At 41.9% G+C, this 9,526-nt stretch overlaps 1 protein-coding gene across 20 annotated transcripts in view; it reads right to left on the bottom strand.

Moving 5' to 3' along the window:
• AVL9 (AVL9 cell migration associated) overlaps positions 1 to 9,526 on the bottom strand; it is an 84,427-nt gene that overhangs the window by 3,729 nt on the left and 71,172 nt on the right. For 17 of the 20 annotated variants that reach the window (XR_004628404.1, XR_004628410.1, XR_004628411.1 and 14 more), the window contains 3 exons: positions 4,891 to 4,944; positions 3,444 to 3,507; positions 270 to 379 (listed from right to left, as the gene is read on the bottom strand). The gene's annotated coding sequence lies outside the window, so the exon portion shown is untranslated. Of the gene's footprint in view, positions 1 to 262; positions 380 to 3,443; positions 3,508 to 4,890; positions 4,945 to 9,526 lie in introns of all 20 variants that reach the window. The other 3 variants (XR_004628415.1, XR_004628419.1, XR_004628407.1) reach the window with 2 other exon arrangements.

Raw genomic sequence — 9,526 nt, 5'->3', positions numbered from 1 at the left:
CTCTCCGTAATTTGACTTTAAATTACTTTTACAGCCTTATCTTACATTATCTTCCCATAAACTTTAACTCCTAATCAGGCTTTTGCTGTACTTTGCTGCCTTTGCCAGTGCTACTGCTCTACTCACCATGGTCTTTTTGTCCCTGTTTTGCCTGTAGCTGTCTTTCTGTATTTAAGATCTACTTGGGGTAGTTTTTAAATGAATGCTTCCCTGATAACCACCTCTTACCCTGTGAAGAGTCCCTTCTCACACATCTCAGTACCTTTTACCTTGATCTGTTGCTTGTTCCAGTCATTCTGCTGAGTGTTCTCACTGGCGCTCTCTTCTCCAAAATGATCGCTGTTTCTGAGGGTGGGGATTTTCTTACAGCCGCATTCCCCTATGGTGTAGCACAGTTAGGGATAAAAATGTTGAACAGGGGCGCCTGGGTGGCACAGTGGTTAAGCATCTGCCTTCGGCTCAGGGTGTGATCCCGGCGTTATGGGATTGAGCCCCACATCGGGCTCCTCCGCTATGAGCCTGCTTCTTCCTCTCCCACTCCCCCTGCTTGTGTTCCCTCTCTCGCTGGCTGTCTCTATCTCTGTCAAATAAATAAATAAAATCTTAAAAAAAAAAATGTTGAACAAAAGCTGGTCTATATGAAGGCCTTGAGTTTGAAATCGTCAAACACAGTATACCAAATTCTTTATCCTCATTAGGAGTTCCACTAGTAGTCATCTTTTTTCTTCACTTAGCTCTCCATCCAGCTTAGATCTCCCTCTTAATATTTCTGCCACTCTCCTGGCAAGATCCTAGACTGCTTTGTTTTACTGTCATTATTTTATAACTGTGGCAAAACCCAAATCTAGAGGAGTTCAGCTTGATCTGCCTTTGATTGTGTTGGGTGCCGAGCACTGCGACAGAAAACCCCATGAGGGCACAGGCTGGCGTCACTATAGAATCTGCGGTCCCCGTCCCCAACTACGTCCTCACAGGAGCAAGCTACTGCCCTTCACTTTTCAAGGCAATTTGAAACCTCCAGTCTTAGAAATCTTCACCTTCCCCAACTCTATTAGCAGATTATTTCACAGGAAAAAATGAGGGGAAACTTCCTGAACTGCATCACCAAATCTGTCTGTACCTGCCCCCACTACAAGTTCTTCCTCCTGTTCAGAGAGAAAATAAAAGAATCCAGGATCTGTATTAAAGACCGCATCCTTTCCAAGCTGCTTACGACGTCTGCTCTGGGATTACCCCGGCTCCCAAACTGGCTTGTGCACCAGCATCCCTCAGGCACAGAAATACGGACTCCCAGACTCTACCTAAACCTTGAACTTACAGCTGTTCTCCCTGATTTTACGCAGCCTTCACGGTCCTTAACTATCTTCAACTTCTCTAAATGGGTCCTGTCCTTTCTTTAAACATGACCAAATCTTTTTTTTAAACAATCTTTTTCTCCCAACTCCCTTCCTTCTTTGCCCCTTCAAAAGCTAATTCCTTGCTTGAACTGTCTTGAGAAACTGCATCTCACCATTTACCAATGAACCCATGTGAGATTGGTTTCTGCTGTTACCACTCCACTGAAATTTTTTAAGTCCAGAGTCCACTTTGCTTTTCTTGTTTGACATGTAACAGTACTTTACACGGCTGAATACTTCATCTGAAAGACTACACTGGACTCGTGACATTACGCTCCCCCGGTTTTTCTCCCTACCTCCGGAGCCTTTCCTTAGATGCTGATTTCACCTCTAAGCATCTTAAATCTTGATCTTGTATTCACATACCTTACACAGTGCTGTTTACTTCAATGACTTAAGTTGGTTTCCTTTGGCCTAGACCTTCACCTGAGAGCCAGACTTGGATATTGTCTTATCTTGGGTCGCTAAAACAAAGTGCCATGGACTAGGTGGCTTATAAAGAACAGAAATTTGTTTCTCACACTTCTGGAGACTGGAAGTCTGAGATCAGGGTGCCAGCATGGTCAGGTTCTGGTGAGGCCCTCTTCTGGGCTATCGAGGCTGACGACTGCTTGTATCCTTACGCAGCAGAAAAAGACTGAGCAAGCTCTCTGGCTCCTCTTAGAAGGATACTAATGAGATCATGAGGGCTACATCCTCATGACCTAATTACTTCCCAGTACCATCACACTGAGATTAGAGAGTTTCAGCAAATGAATTTGGGGAGTGGGGGGAGGGGACACAGTCCAAAACAGATAATCCAATTTAATGTCTCAACATTTTCTCAAATTCAGCACGTCTTAAGATCTTCCCCACCCCCATCTCATACATGTGCCTGGTTCAGGTTCTGCCAGTAAACACCACCGTCATCCATCCTGCAGCTTAAGCCAGAATCTTGGAAGTTAATTTGACTTTTCCCTCTCCCTTACCTCCATATCCTATGAGTCACAAGGCCTTACAGTTTCTCTTAACTATCTCTTGAACTCCTCATTTCTAACACATTAATCCAGAGCCCCTATCTTACCTGGAGAACTTAATTTCCTAAATCTCCTTAAAGAACAAAACAACGCCCCCCCCAAAAAAACAGCCTTATTGAGCTATAATCCACACACCAAACAATTCAATGATCTTTACGTTCACAATCATCATCATGTAGTCACACAATCAGAGAACATCCCATGACTCCAAAAACCCACACCCAACTCTCCATTTCCCCCTTAAATGATCTCTGCTGATACCCTTTTTTGCTCACACTTTTACCACACTGCCATCAACAATCTTTTACCAACAATTATGTCATCTCTTTGCTTGGAACTTTTATTGTCCTTGGAATGGAGTCCAAGTTCCTCTATGATTTACAAAGCCTTTAGAATCTGATTTCTCCTTACTTTTCTGGCCTCCTTTTCTTCCTTACAGTTTACAAACTCACTAAATGGAGACTTTTAGTTATTTTAATAGACCTAGTCCTCTTTCACATATTGTTTTTATCTGCCTCAAACACTCTTCCCCTTTGGTTAGATCTAAGGTAACCATACACCCTATTTTATACTTGTTTTCCCTTTGACTTTTAAAAATGTTCCCCGTTTGGATGGTAAATGCTATGGTAACCCTGGCTAAATTCAATTTACATGTCAAGTAATTTCCTTTAAGTGGCTTAAAAAATTCTACCTTGGGTTTCCTTTATTTAAATCACAATTTGTACCCAATATTGTCTAACAGTCCCCCAAACTATCCTATAGTTACTTGTTTTGTCTTCACCACTGCTGTGAGGGCAAGGGCTTGCATATACCTTCTTTATTTCTGTATCCTCAATATCTAACAATGCCTGGCACATGGCAGACACAAAATAAAATCTATACAAAAGAGTGGATAGGCACAAAGGGAATCTGAATTCAGTCACTACTTTGGAATAGCAGTACTTAGTAGTGGAGTATCTCTGACACTATGGAGAAAGGATTTATCAAACAAACATCAAATGAGCAGGCATTTTAAAAAGAAAAAACTTACCAACACATAAAAAGGATTTGACCACGTAGGTTTTTATCCCAGGAATGAGAGTTTGGTTTAACATCTGAAAATCACATAATACAACCATATTAGCAGAATAAAGAAGAATCATATGTTCATCTCAGGAGACACAAAAACCCTCAGAAGAGGGTTGGTTAAAGAATATCAAATCCATACAGATCTGCAGATTAAAAAGCAAAACGGAGAATGTGTGTGTCAAAATATATCCTATTCTTTCTGTGTTTGCTTACGTGTTTAAAGCACAAAGATAAATTATAAACATTTTTAAATGGTTAACTACAGGGGAAGGGAAGGAACACGACGAGGGACAAAAATTAAAAGTCTTCTTTGACTATATCTAGTTTGGTAAATTTGACTTTAGAACTAGGTACATATGTTGCATAATTATAAAACAAAATTAACTTTAAAAACGGGATGAAGCTAATGAACTAAATCAGTACCAAGTGGGCAGCACGACCACACAAAGTGACCCCTAAAACAGTAATTCATGCATCCCTAGTGGAACAAACGCTAAGGAAAGAAATCGTTGGGGCACCCGGGTGGCTCGGCTGCTTAAGCGTCTGACCCTTGATCTAAGCTCAGGTCTTGATCTCAGGGTTGTTAAGTTCAAGGCCCACGTCGGACTCCATGCTAGGTGTGGAGCCTACATTAAAAATAAATAAAAATCTTTACCTGTCGTCAGTCACATTATCAGTGGTAGTGTTAGTATCCTGAGACTGTTGTGTACGTACCATGTGTTAAAGTAAATGAGTAATAATCTAATTTGTTATTCCTAGAATCTCTTTAGAATGGGGACTCTACATGGGAGAAAGGAAATGCAGGTGTACAAGAGAGGGAAAGTAAAATCCTTGTTGGCAGTGCAAGTATCTGTATGTACTCACAAAACTTAAACAAAACAAATTTTCCTCCTTTCTGCTGAAGAGGCCTGAAAACAACTACCACTCATGGCAGTGAGCATCTGATTCACCCCTGGACTGCAGTTTTGAGGTCATATTTCCTACTAAATGGAACCAAAGATTCTTGGAGAAAAGGCGGATTCTAGATCTAGATGTGGGGCAAAAAAATGTACAAAGGAGGCTAGAAACACTTTACACCAGCTATCGAGGAAGCTATCAAAGATGTTGCAGTCATGTCAAAAGACCTGGAAACCAAGTAGTTAACAGGAACCATTGGCCAGGCCTGACCAGGGCTCATAGGATGGGAAAAACCTAGGATTCAGGATTGCTGGCAAGGCCCGAGGGCCCATCAGGACAGCAGGAGCATTTGGGGGTCTGACAGCGATCACCATGCAAACCTCCCCCCCAATGGCATAGTACTGGGGAACTGCCGGCCACAGGAACAGGACCGGATGGGTGAGGGCAGGCCTCATCCCACAGGCCAGAAGGGCAGAGCCGGAGGGAAGGTGCGGGGAACACACAGTGCCTACCTGAGCCTGCGTGAGTCAGCATCTGGGCTCCCTGGGATCAGTCCCCAGTCTGGCCTATAGGGAGAGACGGGGGCCACAGAATCTCTTAAATAAAAAAAAAAAACAACAAGAACCACGGGCCAAAAGAGGACAATGTGAGCAACAGTAAGAACAATTAACTCCAATAAGAGGAAAATAAACACATTAAAAATTTTTTGAAAATTAAAGCTTCTGAATCATAACACATTTCCCCTTCACTTGTGGTTAATTTTCTCGGCCTTTTATCATTGTACCAGTAGCATTATTTTGGGGTTGGGGGGAGTAAAATTCAAACTTTAACATACGTATTTGAAAGTAGACATTTTTTTTTTTAAAGATTTTATTTATTTATTCGACAGAGATAGAAACAGCCAGCGAGAGAGGGAATACAAGCAGGGGGAGTGGGAGAGGAAGAAGCAGGCTCATAGCGGAGGAGCCTGATGTGGGGCTCGATCCCACAACGCCGGGATCACGCCCTGAGCTGAAGGCAGACGCTTAACCACTGTGCCACCCAGGCGCCCCAAAAGTAGACATTTTTCTAATGCCAGCATGTCGTCATGTGTCATCTTCTGTGTTGAAAATATTCCTCTGGGCGCTGGGTGGTTCAGTCAGCGAAGCGGCTGCCTTCGACTCGGGTCATGATCCCAGAGTCCTGCGTGGGGCTCACTGCTCAGCGGGGAGCCTGCTTCTCTCTCTTCTTCTGTCCCTCGCCCAACTCTCTCAAAATCTTAAAAAAAAAAAAAATTCCCGTGAGGATGCCAGCCGTTTAATGGTACATAAAGGGACCAATTTTAATCTACTGATACCACCATATGTCAATGCTTTTTTTCCTACTAAATGGTCTACTAAATATTCAACTTCTCTATCTTCTTCAGAAATCAAAGCATTAGCATGAAAATTTTCAAACATTTTGTCTTACTTTTATTTGGAAAAAGTTTACCCATGTTTGAATTATTAAATCCTAAATGACTATATGAAAATAAATATAATTAATCAACTAATATAATGAATGTCAAAGAGTCTATTCATGTGTTCTTGCCAAAATGTGGCAACTTATTTTTAAAAAATAGAACTATTATGTAAAAGACAAACAAAAAAAACCCCACTCCAGTGGAATATATTAAATATGTTTCACCCACAAATTCATTTTCAAAACCCACAAATAGTTGATCATTATTAGAGGATAAAACAAAGGGAAAGATTGAAGCATTTTATCCTTCCTTTTATATACAAACTGAATCATGCAGTAAAAAAAGAATTGAGGGCAAATTTTTTCTTTGTATCATATTCCAGCTAATAGATAAGGAAGAAATGACAGCAAGAGACTATCACTTCTTATGCCAAAATGGACCTCGGCAATGGTTACCAATGGCTGCTAATATCAAAAAAAGAGAGACAATTAGGTTAGTAGGATAACAGCCTTACCTATAAAGCACCTTGTTTCTTTTCCATCAAGACTGAATCTGATCAAGTTTCTACACACAAGTACCAATTTATGAAACTACAGGTGTTAGCAGAACATGTAAAATTATGCCAAGAGGATGTAATCAACAAAACCCAGATTTTGGAAAACTGCAGGACAAATGACTCAAAATTGAAAAAATATATAAAGTTGTGGACGGAGGAACCTATAATAGAGACTTAAAAGATTTATCCACCAATAGCACTGTGTAGATTTTACTTTGGTCCTGATTTAAACAAAAAAATAAATATGGCTTCGCACAAAAACTTGTACACAAATGGTCACAGCAACATTATTTATAATAGCCAAAAAGTGGGTAAATAAAATGTGGTATATCCATACGCTGGAATTCAGCAATAAAAAAGAATGAAGCAGGGGCGCCTGGGTGGCTCAGCTCGTTAAGCATCTGACTCTTGATTTCAGTTCAGGTCTTGATCTCAGGGTCTTGAGTTCAAGCCCTGCACTGGGCACCACACTGGGTGTGGAACCTACTTAAAAAAAAAAAAAAAAGAAAAAGAAAAGGAATGATTTATTCATGCTATAACACGGATCGACTTTAAAAACTTTATGCTAAGTGAAGGAAGTCAGACAGAAAAGGCCATATGGTATTATTCCACTTATACAAGACGTCCATAATAGGTGAATCCACAGACTGTATTTTAGTGGTTGTCAGGGGCTGAGTGGGAAATAGGAAGTGACTGCTAATGGATACAGGGTTTCTACTTGGGGTGATAGAATTAAGATACTGATGATGACCGTACAACTTTGTGAAAATACTATAAGCCACCAAATTGTACACTTTAAATGGGTGAATTTTATGGCATGTGAATTGTATCCCAATAAAAAAATATGGCATTCATGAGAATGGATGGAAATGGAAATTTAAATACTGATGTTACTTGGTAACACTGTTATCAGCTTATTAAAACATTTATCTTTTAGAGACACATCTTAAATATTTACAGATTAAATATAATGCTGGGGTTTGCTTCAAAAATAATACAGGGTAGTTGGAAAACCAGTATTTTGCAGCTGTCAGAGTAAGAACTGAATCAGGCAAGAATCATCACCGGATGCTGTGATGATCCTAAGATATGTCCACAAATTCTTTGATATTCTCCCTTCAAGAGTTGGTACTTAAAAAACAAAGTTGGAGCTTAATTCTTTCTTGGAATGTGAGGTTGGACTTGGTGACTTCTAATGAGTAGACTGTGGTGGAAGTGAGTGTATTACCCCCAAGAGTAGGTCACAAAAGGCACTGCTCTCTCAGGGATCACTTGCTCAAGAGGAAGCCAGTCCACGCCAGGACACAGAAGTAACTGTAGGGAGAGGTCCGTGTGGCAAGGAAGTGACAGTTCTGGCACTAACTTGCCAGACGCATGAATGAACCATCATGGAAATGGATTCTCCAGCCCCAGGCAAGCCTTCAGATGATGGCAACTTCTGGCCAACAACGAAATGTAATCTCACCAGAGATCCTGAGGCAGAACCATCCAGCCAAGCCAATTTCCAGACCCACAGACACTGTCTGAGATCACAAATATTTAAACAATTTTTTAAAAAGATTTTATTTATTTATTTGACAGAGAGAGAGAGACAGCCAGAGAGAGACGGAACACAAGGAGGGGGAGTGGGAGAGGAAGAAGCAGGCTCCCAGCGGAGGAGCCTGATGTGGGGCTCAATCCCAGAACGCCGGGATCACGCCCTGAGCCAAAGGCAGACGTCCAACGACTGAACCACCCAGGAGCCCCATAAACAAGTAAGTTTTGACATATGTATTATGCAGCAATAGGTAAGTAAATACAGATGCTGAACCTAAGGGAAATTTTGATGATAAGCAGATTATCTGCATGATCTTAAAGCATCAGTGATGCAATTGGGCAACACCCCTGACCAGGATCAAGATCAACATCACCAGTAAGGGGCAGACAGACAAATGCCTCCACATGTGATACCCTAAGAGGGACACAACATCATCTAGGCAGTACTCTGGGCAGGAATGCCTATTTTGAATCTAATCATAAGAAAATGGTAGACAAACCCCCCAATGAGAACCATCTTATTAAAAAAAAAAAGGAAGAGGGATTTCTTTTTTTTTTTTTTTTAAGATTTTATTCATTTATTTGACAGAGAGAGAGAGAGAGAGAGAGAGCCAGTGAGAGAGAGAACACAAGCAGGGGGAGTGGGAGAGGAAGAAGCAGGCTCCCAGCGGAGGAACCCAATGTGGGGCTCGATCCCAGAAACCCGGGACCACGCCCTGAGCTGCAGGCAGACGCTTAACGACTGAGCCACCGAGGCGCCCCAGGAAGAGGGATTTCTATTTCCAAAATATCAACGTCTTAAAAGACAAAGGCTCTGGAAATGGAGGCTGACAACTGAACACAACACCCAGCCCTGACGTGGATCCCGTACCGGAGGGGAAAGAAATGCTATAAAGAGCACTACTGATAAAACTGGGGCACAAATGGTATAGAGAGAAAACCGAGTCAGTGTTAAATGTACTGCAGTTGGGAACTGTGGGAACTGTACTGTTCGGTAGGTAAGAGACTATCCCTATTTTAAGGAAATACACAATGAAGTAGTTCAGGATGAAGGGCTGGGGTATATGTAACTTCCCCCCAACAGGTGGGAAAAGTGTTTGGGGGAGGGGGGTGAGTGTATGTGAGAGAGGGTGAGAAAAAACATATTAAAAAAGCAAATGAAATAAAATGTTAGTAACAGATGAATCCGAGGAAAGGGTTTTGCCTTACTGTTTTCATTTTTGTTACTTACCTGTATCCTTGAAATTACTTCCAAATAAAAAGTTTTAAAAATAATTCTATAGCATGGAGGCAAAAAGGGTAAAGACGAATTAAGACTGACTATAAACTGGGGCGCCTGGTGGCGCAGTCGTGAAGCGTCTGCCTTCGGCTCAGGGCGTGATCCCGGCGTTACGGGATCGAGCCCCACATCGGGCTCCTCCGCTGNGGCGCCTGGTGGCGCAGTCGTGAAGCGTCTGCCTTCGGCTCAGGGCGTGATCCCGGCGTTGTGGGATCAAGCCCCACGTCGGGCTCCTCTGCTATGAGCCTGCTTCTTCCTCTCCCACTCCCCCTGCCTGTGTTCCCTCTCTCGCTGGCTGTCTCTATCGAATAAATAAATAAAATCCTAAACAAAAAA

This window comes from Ailuropoda melanoleuca, chromosome 1 (assembly GCF_002007445.2).
Source record: "Ailuropoda melanoleuca isolate Jingjing chromosome 1, ASM200744v2, whole genome shotgun sequence".
Classification (NCBI taxonomy): domain Eukaryota; kingdom Metazoa; phylum Chordata; class Mammalia; order Carnivora; family Ursidae; genus Ailuropoda; species Ailuropoda melanoleuca.
The sequence above is the reverse complement of the archived record's forward strand: the minus strand, read 5'-3'. Positions and strand labels throughout refer to the sequence as shown.